The sequence below is a fragment of the Oncorhynchus keta genome, unplaced genomic scaffold (assembly GCF_023373465.1).
Source record: "Oncorhynchus keta strain PuntledgeMale-10-30-2019 unplaced genomic scaffold, Oket_V2 Un_contig_2878_pilon_pilon, whole genome shotgun sequence".
Taxonomy (NCBI): domain Eukaryota; kingdom Metazoa; phylum Chordata; class Actinopteri; order Salmoniformes; family Salmonidae; genus Oncorhynchus; species Oncorhynchus keta.
In genome coordinates this window covers 100,553-116,531 of record NW_026286225.1, presented here as the reverse complement: position 1 = coordinate 116,531, position 15,979 = coordinate 100,553, and the positions used below count along the sequence as shown (strand labels likewise).

The 15,979-nt window shown below is 44.1% G+C and overlaps 1 pseudogene; it reads right to left on the bottom strand.

Annotated features, from left to right (window-relative positions):
* Positions 1–12,729: 12,729 nt before the first annotated feature.
* LOC118375594 (mitoferrin-2-like) overlaps positions 12,730–15,979 on the bottom strand; it is a 30,427-nt pseudogene continuing 27,177 nt past the window's right edge.

Sequence of the window (15,979 nt, the reverse complement as noted above, 5' to 3'; positions counted from 1 at the left end):
TTTGATTACGATGCCTACATCTAAGAAACTTGACAAGTCTAATGAATTAAAAGATGAACATAGCAGCCCACTTGGACTGCAGTGAGTAGACAATATGATGTTTAATGTTCCCACTATGTGACCATCTGAATTCACTATTCCTTATGGGCGGCTCAAACCTGTCATCATGACCTTTTGTAACAGCCAAACGTTTTGGATAAACGTTTTATTTAAAACATTTTGTGCATACTTTTTCCGTTCACGTTAGCCTACAATTGTTCAATTTCTCATATTTTAACCATGACAGACAGAGCTAGCCTCTGGCGGCAATGCCGTTGTCCCGGCTCTGTGGGAAACCGCCAGGCTCACGCATACCACAGTGGGCAGATCTGCAGAGCGCGAGGAGAGAGGAAGTGGAAATTAGACAGACACGCGAGCAGGGGTTCAGGCCAAAGACATTATCCAGACGAGGAGCAGCCGTCATCACAAGGCCTTGTCGATGAGCGCCATAAATACTGGTCTGGGGAGAATCTCTGAGGATACCTCCCAAATGGCACCCTATTCCTTGTTTAGTCCAATATTTTACATGGGCCTTGGACAAAAGTAATGGACTAGGCGATATAGGGAATAAGGTGTCTTTTAGGACGCACAATGGGGAGAATCTTTATTACTAAACAGCTAAACTAGAGCATCAGATGAACACACTCAATGCGTACCAAATTGCACCACATTCCCTTAATAGTGCACTACTTTTGACCAGGGCCCATAGGGCATTATATTGGAAATAGAGTTCCATTTGGGACGTATCCACTGTTACAGGGACTGGGAAAGGAAGGATCACTGTTGGCCTAGCTTAAGTGAGCTCCCGTGGGAAAGCGTCAGAGCGCGATAATAGTTGAAGAGTTGTCATGCAGCATAATCTTCCGGGGACATATTTTGAAGGGAGGAGAGGGGAGAGGCTCCTATACTCGACACAAATATAGCATGATTTCAGATCAACGCTGGACCTGTTGGACAGGTTTGGTTAAAACAGGAACTAGCGATGGGCCTACGATACATTTTTAAAACGTAGGTCTATAGGCTACAATGTATATATATATTTTTTAAATGTAACCTTTATTTAGATAGGTAAGTCAGTTAAGAACAAATTCGTATTTACAATGACGGCCATACACCGGCCAAACACAGAAGACGCTGGGCCAATTGTGCGCCGCCCTCTAATAATAGTATAATACTAATAATACATAATAATTATTGGTAATATTGTTATTAGGCCTTTATTAGTATATATTGTTACTATTGAACAACAGTGTTGCAATAATAGGCTATTAGAATAAGTTGTAAAATCACAAGCAATCATGCAGGGTTCATGCGCTACAGGCCACAAGAACAGTTCAACTGAATAATTCAACGGGAACGTTTTTTGTCTGAAGACAGGATTTTGACTGCAAATAGCCACTTGTTGTATAATTATTTTCCCAAGCTCTCTGACAACTCTCATCCTCCTTGCTTAATTTGTTTTTCATCTTTCCCTTATCCCTCAGAGTCGCAAGAGATGCTCCTCCACAACCACATACTCAACCAGTTCGCCCCTCCTGCGTGTACCTCTTCCGCTATATTTGTCTAGATCGAAATAATCAAATAAACCCTGATGGTTTGGAGCGACTCGACTACTGTATTATCCTATCAGGGGCTCTATTTCGGAACCATGCTCTCCTAATCTCCTGTTGGGCCCAAAACAGATGTAAACCAATCAGGACTCGCCTAGTGTTCTCGCGCTACTAATGGGGATTAATTGAGACGTAAACAAAGGAGGCCTCGAGCTTGTCACCCCACTGATAAGCAACGTTCTAGACTAGAGTCTAGCTGGCGTTCTCACTCCACCGCTGCTTCAGGAGTAGAGCCATAGAGCATACCTGCTGTCACAGTGCGGGACCAGCCACTTGATGTATGTAAATAGATTTGGAGACAGCATGGCGTCGCCTCAGGACGCTAGCAGCCTCGTCGGTGGCTGCTGCAGAGTTTACGTTTCTGATTTGCATCAGTTTTAGAATCAGCCAGGACACCCATGACACAAGCCAGTATTTGACGTCCATGCAGGTATGAGGACGTCGGGAGATGACGTTGAAACCGCAACACTAGGGGCAACAGTGAGCGCTGTTACCTTCAAGTAGGTTTCGCTAGGCGTTATGGGATGGGAATGACGGGCGGCTGTGTAAGCGTCTGCCTCTGATTCCAAAGAATGCAAGTTCGAATCCAGCAATATAAAGTTGTTTTTGATATTTTTGTTTTAAGCCTATCCCAAACCTTAACCCTTAGCTTAACCATTCGAATGAACGTCTCATTCTAACGTGAGACTGTGAGAGCTGGTAGTTTAGAATACCCAATTGTGGTGTGAGGCTCTCAAATTCAAAGGACCAGAGCAAGCTGCAGCTTGCTGTGTTGGAGTGACATGGAACGTAGATAAAGAGAAGCGGTGACCACGAGGAAGAACAGCACAAATAGGCAAATTAAGATTCTAATCGATTCTCCATGAGTGGATTGGGAAGGTTAATTTAGCCTTATGTCAATACAATAAAACAATAATTACCCAAATGTTTGTGTTTTTGATTTGACATCAACACCCATGGAAAAATAGCAGAAAAGGTTGGTTTCAATTAGGCTATTGACACACATGCAATTTGGTCAAGCTTTTCAATAGGCATAGAGTTAAAGCAGCCAATGCTTAAATGTGATTTTTATGGATTAATAGGATTTATTTTACGACATTCATATATTTTTGTAATTATGCTATTATTCTTAAAATATTTTCTGACATTGTGACACACACGCAAACAGTTTGATTATGCGGTTCTCTCTCTACACTCTACTGAAGTAAACTCTTTACACTAAACCTAACCACAACCGCATCCGGAGCCGTTTGTGTGTTTTCCTCTCAGATGGCAGATTAAGACCCATTAAACACTTATTAGTCATTAATTCTCTTTAAATCTACACAGCTGTGTGTGTGTGTGTATCGAAATGTCAGAAAATACTTTAAGAATAAACAAATATGCATGTTTAAAATAAGAAAAACACAAAAAGATGCATGAAATCTAGGAGTTTACACAACATTATAATAAACAATAGTTGACAGGCACACAAATAATTACAAAGAGAGATTGGTTCCAAAAAGGTTCGGGCCAAATTCTCTGAATTGGGCCGTCTTTGGACAAAAGGTGTCCGATTGGGTGTCACTTCTTAAGATCCGTTCTGACCAGAAGAGAACTGTACGGAAACTAGAGTCTTTCAGAGTGAAAGAGAAGTGGATAGGGCCTTGGCCTTTGGTTTTGAAGAGAACGGGTGAAACAGCACGCCCTAAATAGGGCCTGGCACCCTATTCCCTATATTGTAGCCAGGCTCTCATCAAAAGTAGTGCACAATATTGGGAATAGGGTGTAATTTGGGACGCAGTACAGCCTTTGCTGATGCGGGTTGAAGACACATGACACCGCCTCCAGTTGTTGCTTTACAGTACCGCGTTTGGTTTGATTAATCGCCGGGGCCTTTAGTAACATCTCCGCTAAAGAGAGAGAGGTAGTTACAAACAGAACCGCCCGCACCTACTGTATTTACCTGTAAGTGCGGTTACCCCCCCCCCCCCACACACACACACTTTCCAAACTGAAGTACGTCATTAGCAGCTGTTAAAGACTCGTGCACACTCACACAATATAGCTCTCTTCCTTGCTTCGTCAACATCGACATAACAAAGCCATGTTTTCTCCAAGACGTGCCCAAACAGCGCGCGCGCAATCTTAACTGGGAGAGGAGGAAGAGGGGCAGGGAAGGAAGAAAGAAAGAATCAACTGCTGTCATCACATTCCCCAAGCAGAGAAGAAATGTTAGTTAAAGACTGCAGTTAACCATTGGATGGTGTGGGATGTCGGCAGTGCTTAATTTTAGCTGGATCCTGTCGGAACAGGATCTGGCATTTCTCGGTTTTGTGCGGTTTGGTTCCGGTGCCACTTTATTGCATGACCTTTTTTTCTCTCTCACATGTCGCAATGTCACAATTATAATAAAAGCTATCAACAAGTGCATTCGATTTGCCTCTTCGTTAATTCTCAGTTTGTCAGTGTCAAAGTAGCCTGTCATTTCGATCATTTGTGCAGTAGGGCCTATTATGGTGCCTTCAAGACAACTGGGAAAAACGAGGTCAAATCATTACGTCAGTTATCTTTAGGTTGGAAGTCGGATCTCTAGAAAGAGGCCTGGGTTCCAGACTTGGAATTCCCGAATTGGATGACCGTTCAAAATGAATTTGCACAGTCGGTGCTAGTTTTATTTCGAGTTCCCAGTAGTCCTGAATGCACTGAAGTAGTAAGTATGAGAATTTCAGTTCCGAGTTCCAAGTTGTTTTGAATGTAGCATTAAAAAGGATTATGCCAAATATATTCAGTCATGTAAAATGACGTAGAATTGCATGAAATGCGTTTATAAACCGTAGCCCACTAAACACTTTCCCGAACCCTAGCCCACTAAACACTTTCCCGGACCCTAGACCACTAAACACTTTCCCGAACCCTAGTCCACTAAACACTTTCCCGGACCCTAGACCACTAAACACTTTCCCGGACCCTAGACCACTAAACACTTTCCCGGACCCTAGTCCACTAAACACTTTCCCGAACCCTAGCCCACTAAACACTTTCCCGAACCCTAGTCCACTAAACACTTTCCCGGACCCTAGCCCACTAAACACTTTCCCAGACCCTAGTACACTAAACACTTTCCCGAACCCTAGCCCACTAAACACTTTCCCGGACCCTAGCCCACTAAACACTTTCCCAGACCCTAGTACACTAAACACTTTCCCGACCCTAGCCCACTAAACACTTTCCCAACCCTAGCCCACTAAACACTTTCCCGAACCCTAGCCCACTAAACACTTTCCGGACCCTAGTCCACTAAACACTTTCCCAGACCCTAGTCCACTAAACACTTTCCCGGACCCTAGTCCACTAAACACTTTCCCGGACCCTAGCCCACTAAACATTTCCCCCCTAGTCCACTAAACACTTTCCCGGACCCTAGTCCACTAAACACTTTCCCGGACCCTAGTCCACTAAACACTTTCCCGGACCCTAGTACACTAAACACTTTCCCGGACCCTAGTCCACTAAACACTTTCCCGTACCCTAGTCCACTAAACACTTTCCCGGACCCTAGTCCACTAAACACTTTCCCCCGGACCCTAGTCCACTAAACACTTTCCCGAACCCTAGTCCACTAAACACTTTCCCGAACCCTAGTCCACTAAACACTTTCCCGGACCCTAGTCCACTAAACACTTTCCCGGACCCTAGTCCACTAAACACTTTCCGGACCCCTAGTCTACTAAACACTTTCCGGACCCTAGTCCACTAAACACTTTCCCGGACCCTAGTCTACTAAACACTTTCCCGGACCCTAGTACACTAAACACTTTCCGGACCCTAGTCCACTAAACACTTTCCCCCGTACCCTAGTCTACTAAACACTTTCCCGGACCCTAGTCCACTAAACACTTTCCCCTCAGTACCCCTAGTCCACTAAACACTTTCCCCCGGACCCTAGTCCACTAAACACTTTCCCGGACCCTAGTCCACTAAACACTTTCCCCGGACCCTATTCCACTAAACACTTTCCCGGACCCTAGTCCACTAAACACTTTCCCCCCCGACCCTAGTCCACTAAACACTTTCCGGACCCTAGTCCACTAAACACTTTCCGGACCCTAGTCCACTAAACACTTTCCCGGACCCTAGTCCACTAAACACTTTCCCCGACCCTAGTCCACTAAACACTTTCCCGGACCCTAGTCCACTAAACACTTTCCCGGACCCTAGTCCACTAAACACTTTCCCGGACCCTAGTCCACTAAACACTTTCCCGGACCCTAGTCCACTAAACACTTTCCCGGACCCTAGTCCACTAAACACTTTCCCCATGTGTGCAACTTCTGTAATGCCTCAACACTACTGCTCTGTGCCACTACAAACATGTAGTGATATGCATGCAATGTTTTATTATTATAAAGAGATGTGTTTCTCATGTTCCGGTATCTCTTATTCCTGTACCTCATGATTTACTACTGAAGCACTGGATGTCGGTTGTGTATGCGGCTATGATGCATGATGCAGCATATAGGGCTGGCTGGACAACGGACTAAAGTAGAGGTCTATATTATAGGCCGTTAAATATGGGCACTATGGTTTACAGACAGTCTCAGACATCCGAACAGCTGAACATTTTCGTTTTCTTCTCCTTGCCAAGTTTGTCATCCAAGTTTTACTGTTTCTTGTGCTGGGAACCAGGCTTTGGCTGCGGGTGCGGACCTCCAACCGGGCCGAGGATCGGTCGTTCATCAGCCGCAAACATCTAAATATTTATCCCCTCTCTGATCTTGGCCTTACACGATAACCACCTAATGCTACTTTCTAGGTCAAAACAGACCTCGTTTCTGGGAAATTTTGCTGGGAATCATTCATCCAGAGCTGACCAACACAACTGTCATCGTTTACATGCGCGAGGCTAACAATAACATTGTATTATTGTTACGTGGCAACCGATTAGCACCCCAGCCTGGCTGAATCACACAGGACACTTAAACCCACCCCAAAATAAAACATACAAATGTTGTAGTCTATTTTAAAGCTTTTTTGTGACACTAACTATTCTTGCCAAATTGAAGCCATGGGACTACAAGGATCTATGTGCGCAAAGCACAGTTCTGATATATTGAGCATTACACGTTTTCATCCCAGATCTCAGAACTGTTTTGTTATTCTTTTATAACCCATTAATAGCATCACCTTAAAAGGTAGGCTACCTAAAATGCAGAGTATCAAAATCCTAAAACATTTGTAAATCTGTTTTTTAGGAGGTGCAATCGCAGATAGAACCGCATGGCTCTGAAATGTCAACCTGGGTTCAGCCATGAGGTTCTGTCTGGCCCAGAATGTACAAATTCTTTCAATAGAGAAGTAGGCTACAGACTTTTCATGATTAAATAAAGATCTTCTTTCTAATCGCAACATCAAATATATTAATTAATGTTCATCACACATTTGTTAAAGCGATAGTTCCCTAACATGACAAATACACTATATCCTATGGAGAACTAGCAACAATGCTAAAGCTTAGCTCTGGATGAGTAAACTGATGTAGTATTCTGGTCTCTGACACCCAAAGTCAGTAAACTACGTGCTAGTTATCAATAAAATGTGGTAAGATTGTAATTTTTGTGAAATAACCCTTCCATGGAGGTTTTCGTAATATAAAACAAGACAAAAACAACAATGTCTTTCCTAACTATAGATGCAACATGCAACAATTTCAAAGATTTTACTGTGTTACAGTTCATATAAGGAGATCAGTCAATTGAAATAAATTAATTAGGCCCTAATTAATGCATTTCACATGACTGGGCAGGGCGCAGCCATAGGCCCACCCACCGAGGAGCCAGGCATAGCCAATCAGAATGAGTTTTTCCTCACAAAAGGTCTTTATCACATACAGAAATAGTCAGTTTCATCAGCTGTCCGGGTGGCTGGTCTCAGATGATCCCGCAGGTGAAGGGGTCCATTGCTGGTGTGGATACACGTGGTGTGTGGTTGCGAGGCCGGTTAGACGGCTTGTGGTAGAGAAACTAACATAAAATTCTCCGCAACAATTCTGGTGGGCATTCCTGCAGTCAGCATGCCAATTGAAACTGCACAGTGGCCTTTTATTGTCCCCAGCACAAGGTGCACCTGTGTAATGATCGTACTGAATAATCAGGTTATTGATATGCCACATCTGTCAGGTGGATGGATTATCTTAGCAAAGGAGAAATGCTCACTAACAGGGATGTAAACAAATTTGTGCACAAGATTAGAGAAATAAGCTCTTTGTGTGTATGGAACATTTCTGGGATCTTTTATTTCAGCTCATGAAACATAGTAACAAGACTTTACATGTTCCGTTTATATTTTTGTTCAGTGTATATAACACACACACACACACACACACACACACACACACACACACACACACAGAAAGTATTGAGACCCCTTGAATTTTTCCACATTTTGTTACATTACAGCCTTAATCTAAAATTGATTTAATTGTTTTTTCCCCTTCATCAGTCTACACACAATACCCCATAATGACACAGCAAAAACATCCTCCAGAAGTGACACTTGGCATTCAGGTCAAAGAGTTCAATCTTAGTTTCATCAGACCAGAGAATCTTGTTTCTCATGGTCAGAGTCCTTTAAGTGCCTTCTGGAAAACTCCAAGTGGGCTACTGAGGAGTGACTTCCATCTGGCCACTCTATAATAAAGGCCTGATTGGTGGAGTGCTGCAGAGAAGGTTGTCCTTCTGGAAGGTTCTCCCATCTCCAAAGATGAACTCTGGAGCTCTGTCAGAGTGACCATCGGGTTCTCGGTCACCTCCCTGACAAAGGCCCTCCTCCCCCAATTGCTCAGTTTGGCGGTGCGGCCAGCTCTAGGAAGAGTCTTGGTGGTTCAAATCTTCTTCCATTTAAGAATGATGGAGGCCACTGTTTTATATGTGACTCGACACAATCCTTTCTCGGAGCTCTGCTGGCAATTCCTTGGACCTGTCTTGGTTTTTGCTCTGACATACACTGTCAACTGTGGGACCTTATATAGACAGGTTTTTGCCTTTCCAAATCATGTCCAATCAATTGAATTTACCACAGATGGACTCCAGTCAAGTTTCAGAAACATCTCAAGGATGATGAATGGAAACAGGAGGCACCTGAGCTCAATTTCAAATCTCATAGCAAAGGGGCTGAATACTTATGTAAATAAGGTATTTGTTTTTATTTTCAAAACATTTCTAAAATGTCTAAAAGCCTGTTTTCTCTTTGTCATTATGGGTATTGTGTGTTGTTTGATGAGGAAAACGTGTATTTAATCAACTTTAGAGTAAGGCTGTATTCGAACATAATGTGGGAAAAGAGAACAGGTCTGAATACCTTCCGAATGCCCTGTATATAACCCTACATACAACTATGTTTGATTGTCAACCCAGCAGTGTGATTGGATTGCAGACATAACCTGCAGGCACAACGTTATGGTGTTTGCCCAGATAGAACGTTAAAAACTATTCTTTATTAAACATACTTAAAAACAACAACAATCTGACATCTCACATGTAAAGGACCACCTAAAGAGCAACTACGTCAATTAACTATTTCCTTACAAAATGTCAGAACCTTATAGTCCTAAGGTCATGAAGTAAAGCATTGCTGTGTGTTTGGTTCAAATGAGAAACACCCTTTGAAAGAAAACCATCTGAGTAATGAACTGTTTGTTATGCTTCAGCCCTTTTCCATCAGGACTAACCAGCAGCTGGTTAAGTCTGGTCTGTTCTATGGCTTATGTTCAGACTCTGGCTTAGAGAGGCCTGGTCGCTGTCTCTGTTCAGCTTGTACACTCCTTGCCACTCCTGTCATTTGCCAAAGACAGGAGAGGCATGTTCGCTAAAAAGACCTTGGCAAAAGCCTTGGTAAACACCTTAAGGGAAGTGCACAAAAATAAGGAGTATGACTAAATCATTAAGTCTTTTTGCTTAGACCTACTTCACCAATGTTGTCCATCTAACAGGGTCGGGGTCAATTCCATTTCAATTCAGAAAGTGAAACAAATTCCAATTCCACATGTTCCATATTAAAGAGCTTTGAGCAGAACCGAAATGTCAGTGTATTTACTGAATTGACTGGAATTTAAATGGATTTGACCCCAACCCTGATATCCTAGTAATTTTATCCTAACCTAATGCAATGGATGATGTAAGCTAGGCCCCACATGCTATTGTAACACGGTATACCTCGGGCTGTCGTCCCTCTGGGTACAACTCAGAACCAGTATGACAGTGGATAGCCTAAAAATTCATCCTTCTCTGTGTATTTCCAGGAGATATTATTCTCGTGTAAAAGACACAAGTAACTGCCAAAATAAAGGAAACAATATTATGAAGTGTGTTAATAGGGCATTGGGCCACCATGAGCCATTAGAACATCTTCAGTGCGCCTTGGCATAGATTCTACAAGTGTAGGGAACGCGACAGTTCTTCCACCAGAAATACCATCATTTGGTGTTTTTTTTTGTTGGTGGTGGAAAATGCTGTCTCAGAATCTCTCAAGAATCTCCCATAAGTATTGAATTGGGTTGAGACCTGGTGAATGACACACACACACACACACTTTAAATCACCTATGCTCCTTTGAGACCCCTCTTACAAATCACTAAAATCTCTTCTAGTCATGGTAGGCAAAATAATGGTCAACTGGGTAGTTTTCTACATGACCCTAGCCATGATGGGATGTTAATTGCTTAATTAACTCATATTCACTTTCTCTCTCTCATGTACTTCAATGTTTCCTTTATTTTGGCAGTTACCTGTATATCTCAATAGCTGGATATCATAGGGGTGCTGATACAGCTGACACACGCCATATTACCAAACTTAATTATGACGGATGTTATTTACACATTATCCACTCAAGGCTACGATGATGTGAGTTATTATCCGGTGTCCCAAATGACCCTACAGAGTGCACTACTTTTGACTAGAGCCCTATAGGCCCTGGTCTAAAGTAGTGCGCTAAATAGGGAATAGGGTGCAATTTGGGCTGCAGCCATTGTCTGTGTGTGTTTCATCTGCCACCAGCGGCATCACTGATGAAAAGGGTTTTCATCCCACATTAAAACACCACTGACACACAGTTTAAACTATGGACAGGGCTGTATAGGCTGGCTACAGCTGAGGTTATTCTTGAAAATATAGGCCTACGCACACGGACAGACAGACAGATGACACACAGGGTTTGTGAGGAGGAGGGGTAGTGATGGAAGAGGGGGTAAGGATTGAGGAGAGTTAGGGACGGGCAATACAAGCCACCTTGGTATACAATGTGCAGGGGCAATACTTTCTACGACAAAATAAAAAGTTACAGACTGCAGCTTTAAACATGCACTTTTCCAGTGTTTTACTGTTCAAATAAGACATTTCTTACAGAACATTTTCAGGAAAAAAGAGACAAGACACATGGTAATGGATAATTTGTCTCCAGCACGTGGGGGCAGCAGTCCCAAGAGAAGACCCTGCTTCTGCGTGGCGCTGCCCGTTAGCCTCTATTTATTTACAATTCACAAAGTAATACAGGAAGAAGTTTCTCTTCAATACAGATCAATCCTCTTCTCTAGCTTTTCCTCATTTTCATCACATCAAATTCACCCATCCCCAGTTCTTTCAGTCTTTGGTTTCCACTCCCAAACATGGCATACGACAGGAAACACTCCTACATTCAGTTCTCTTTCTCTCAGCAACTCCTTTAAAGGGACGTTCAGTATTTTAGGAGCTAGCGGTGGCTAAAGTTGGCTGACGTTTGTAGTGGCTGTTTAAAAGCCCTGAAGCATTGATAGGTTTCTTCTGGCCCATAGACTACTTTCAGGATGAGAAGCCATCTGACAAAGTTGTAAAATAGTGAACTTCCCCTTTAAGTTAACTGTTAACATATTCAAAACGTTGTTCGCTACTTGTGTATTCAGTATGTTGTAGTATGTTGTTTCTACCTATAGGTTCTATAGGGTGCCGTTCTGGGTGGCAGTTTCTACTATAGGTTCTATAGGGTTCTATAGCCATTCTGGGTGGCAGTTTCTACCTATAGGTTCTATAGGGTGCCGTTCTGGGTGGCAGTTTCTACCTATAGGTTCTATAGGGTGCCGTTCTGGGTGGTAGTTCTACCTTAGGTTCTATAGGGTGCCGGGGTATCCTAGGTTCTATAGGGTGCCGTTCTGGGTGGTAGTTTTCACTCATAGGTTCTAGGGTGCCGTTCTGGGTGGCAGTACTTATAGGTTCTATAGGGTGCCATTCTGGGTGGCAGTTTCACCTATAGGTTCTATAGGTGTTACATAGGGTTCCAAAGGTTCTATAGGGTGCCGTTCTGGGTGGTAGTTTCCTAAGTCTCCCATAATGCCAAGTTTTCCGTTCTGGGTGGTAGTTGGTTAGTCTATATGAGGGGGATATCCTGCCAGGGGCCAAAATTCCTAACTTCCCAAATGCCAAGTTTTCCCAACAGGTCATTGTTGGGGATTCAGGATGCCTTGCTTTCCCCTATTGATTACAGGAACATTCCTGGATAAACTGAGAATTTTGAAAAGTTCCCAGAATTTTTCAACCATAATAATGAAGGAACCTATATATTAAAATCTTCACTTATCAGGTCGGTTCCAGAACACTTGGCTGAAACTCTACTCCTTTACAGATAGAATGAGTTGATCTAGGATAAGAGTAGTCCTACTCACACGTGTTCTTCTCTGTGATAATATGGCTTAGAAATGAAGGGTCCAGCAGGACTTTGTATTTGTGCGTTTGACTCATGGCGGCTGATTCAAGGCCGTGTGTACGTAGTAAATGTTGCTAAAAGTTACCATAGGATAAGTAACCACATGTGTATAAGTTACTATTTAAATGATTAGTTACCATAGGATAAGTAACTACATGTATGTAAGTTACTATTTAAATGATTAGTCACCATACATAACTGTAAATGACTATAAGTGCTAGAAAGTGGTACTGGTTAAATGATTAGTCACCAAATGGCACCGTAACTGTAAATGACTATAAGTGACTAGATCCATATGAGCCGTGATCAAAAGTAGTACACTATATAGGGGCCAAGATGCCATTTGGGACATTACACCCACTCGCAAGGGAAAGGTCTTCTGCTCCCTGTGGGTCCTGGCCAAAAGTAGTACACTATATAGGGGCCAAGATGCCATTTCGGACATTACACCCACTCGCAAGGGAAAGGTCTTCTGCTCCCTGTGGGTCCTGGCCAAAAGTAGTGCACTATATAGATGCCATTTGGGACACTACACAATCTCAAGGGAAAGACCTTCTGCTCCCTGTGGGTCCTGGCCAAAAGTAGTGCACTATAAAGGGGATAGGGTGCCATCTGAACCAAACCCCATAAATCTCAAGTCTGGTAGACTGGAGGTGTAGCACACCCTCCTACCATCCTCAAAGGTTCTGTCTCAAATGGCACATTATTCTCTATATGGTGTCCTAGCGCTTTGCACTCAGTGTTCTAGCGCTTTGCACTCAGTGTTCTAGCGCTTTGCACTCAGTGTTCTAGCGCTTTGCACTCAGTGTTCTAGCGCTTTGCACTCAGTGTTCTAGCGCTTTGCACTCAGTGTTCTAGCGCTTTGCACTCAGTGTTCTAGCGCTTTGCACTCAGTGTTCTAGCGCTTTGCACTCAGTGTTCTAGCGCTTTGCACTCAGTGTTCTAGCGCTTTACACTCAGTGTTCTAGCGCTTTACACTCAGTGTTCTAGCGCTTTGCACTCAGTGTTCTAGCACTTTACACTCCTATTTGATTTATTTCTCTCTTCCTCATTCAGTCAGCCACATCCACACACAGTCAACTCCAATGGGTTAAGTTGAGCATTTCAAGTCAAAATACTCATATTCCTCAATGTCTACATACAGGCGGAGAAATACGTGAACACAATCCCAGTCACTATCTCAAAGATGGAAAAGGCAGTTATTGTTTTAAATAGCATTGCATGAAAGCATTTCTGGTGAATTTAATTCCCATTTCAGAATGCTAGACGTTAATGTAAATATAGCCCAGTGGTAGTCGTGACTATAGATATATCCTTAATGCTGAATCCACTGACTCCAGTCATCACACAATACAGAGGTCTTCACTTGGTCTACGTCCCCATGACCTCACCTTCCTCCCAAAGTGTGCCCTTGTTCACTTCCCTTCACTGGTTTGAAAGGAAATGACTGGTATAAGAAACACGGTGGAAACTAGCCCATTCCTCCACCAACCCAATACTATTAGATTAGTGGGAAGTAGTGAACGAGTGCACATTTACAGGAGAAAGTAGATATTATTGGGGCTCTTTTAGATCTGTCCATAAAGTCAATGGAGGAGGGAGGTCGAGACTCAAAGCCCCCTAGTGGTTATAGTAGGGAAATGCAGAAACATAATTCTAATATATACAGTAACTGGACAGTTTATTAGGTACATCACCTCATTCACCAAAATGGATCGCTCCTACAGACAGTGAGTAACGTGGCTGTGGCTTGCTATATAAAGCAGGCAGACAGGCATTCAGTTACTGTTCCATTGAAAGTTAGAATGGGCAAACCGAGTGACCTAAGCGACGTTGAGCGTGGTATGATTGCTGGTGCCAGGTAGGCCAGAGCCAGTATCTCAGAAACCTCTGCCCTCCTGGGCTTCACACCAGACAGTCTAGGGTTTACCGAGAATGGTGCGACAAACAAAACACGTCCAGTCAGTGGCAGTACCGCGGGCGAAAACAGCTCGTTGATGAGAGAGGTCAAAGGAGAGGGGCAAGAATGGTGCAAGGTAACAGGCAGGACACAAACAGACACATAACGGAGCAGTACTACAGTGGTGTGCAGAACATCATCTCAGACACACAACTTGTCGGTCCTTGTCACTGATGGGTTATTGCAGCAGACGACCACACCGGGTTCCACTCCTATCTAAAAACAACAGGAAGCAGCTCCAGTGGGCACACCATCACCAACACTGGACAATTTAGGAATGGAAAAACATCTCCTGGTCTGACAAATCCCGGTTCCTGTTGCGTCAAGCTGATGGCAGAGTCAGAATTTGGCGTATGCAGCACGAGTCCATGGACCCATCCTGCCTGGTGTCACCGGTACAGGCTGGTGGCGGTGGTGTACTGGTGTGGGGAATGTTTCCTGGCACACCTTAGGTCCCTATATACCAATTGAGAAAATAACTTTTCCGACACCTTGTAGAATCCATGCCCCAAAGAATTCAGTCTGTTCTGGAGGCGAAGGGAGTCCGACCCGGTACTAGATGGGTGTACCAAATAAACTGGCCAGTGAGTGTATATTTGAATTAAAGTGCCATGTAAAGTATGTCTATAATAAACTATGTGAAAGATGGGGACTTGTTCTCTTATGTGAGAGGATAAGAGGAGGTCAGGTGTAGATGGGACACAGCTTTTGGCAACAAAAACAAAACTTCACTTTTGCTAACCCTTACACTTTTCCTAACCTTAACCTAATTCTCCTAAACTGCTACGACAATTCTCCTAACCTGCTGAGTAAGTTCTAAACCTGCTGTGTAAGGTGAATTTTGACAAAAGCTGTATCTCTTCTAGTCAAAAATACTAGGGGGCTTTTATTTCCTGGGTAGTTTAGAAGGTCAGAGGTCAAATGGTTAGAGGTGGGGTTACTGTGGGGTGGTTATAGAGTTAGATAGAGGGGGAACTTGGCCCAAAGATAGGAGCTGAGCCCTCTAGTACATATCTATGGGGGTGGGTTCCTTGGGGACATTTTGAATGAAGGTCTTCCCTCCCTCTCTACTTCTCTCCGTCTCGGTGGTGCAGCCTTCTCTCGTACTGGCGCTTGGTGATGATGTATTTGAAGAACTCGTAGACGGACCAGCTGATGGCGGTGGAGGGCATCTGATAGATGATCCTGGCCTGGACGCCTTAAAGAACGCCGCCCCACCCCCATCCTGTACACAGTCCGGAACGCCTCCCCTAACCCCGAGATGTGGCGCCCCCCAGTGGCAGACGCCGTCCCTACACTCGCTCCAACCCCCAGTGCTCCTGGGACCTCAGCATGGACCGCTAGGGCCTCCTGGGTGTTGAGGAGGGTCTTACAGACATCAAGCGGGGTGGTGGCGGCGGCAGCAATGGCCCCGGCAAGCGCCCCAGAGATGACGTGAGAGGAGGGGTTGTACTGTCTGTGGGGGTTGAGCAGCTCCTGGAGGTACTCGTAGGTCATGAAGTGAAGAGCCTGGAAGGGGACGTTCATGGTCAGCTGGGTGGTGTAGGAGCGGTAGAAGGCCCCGGGGCCCTCACGCCTCCAGATGGAGCCCACGCAGTCAGACACGCCGCGGTACGGGGAGTTGTACATCTGCATACGCTGCTTCACCACTGGAGGG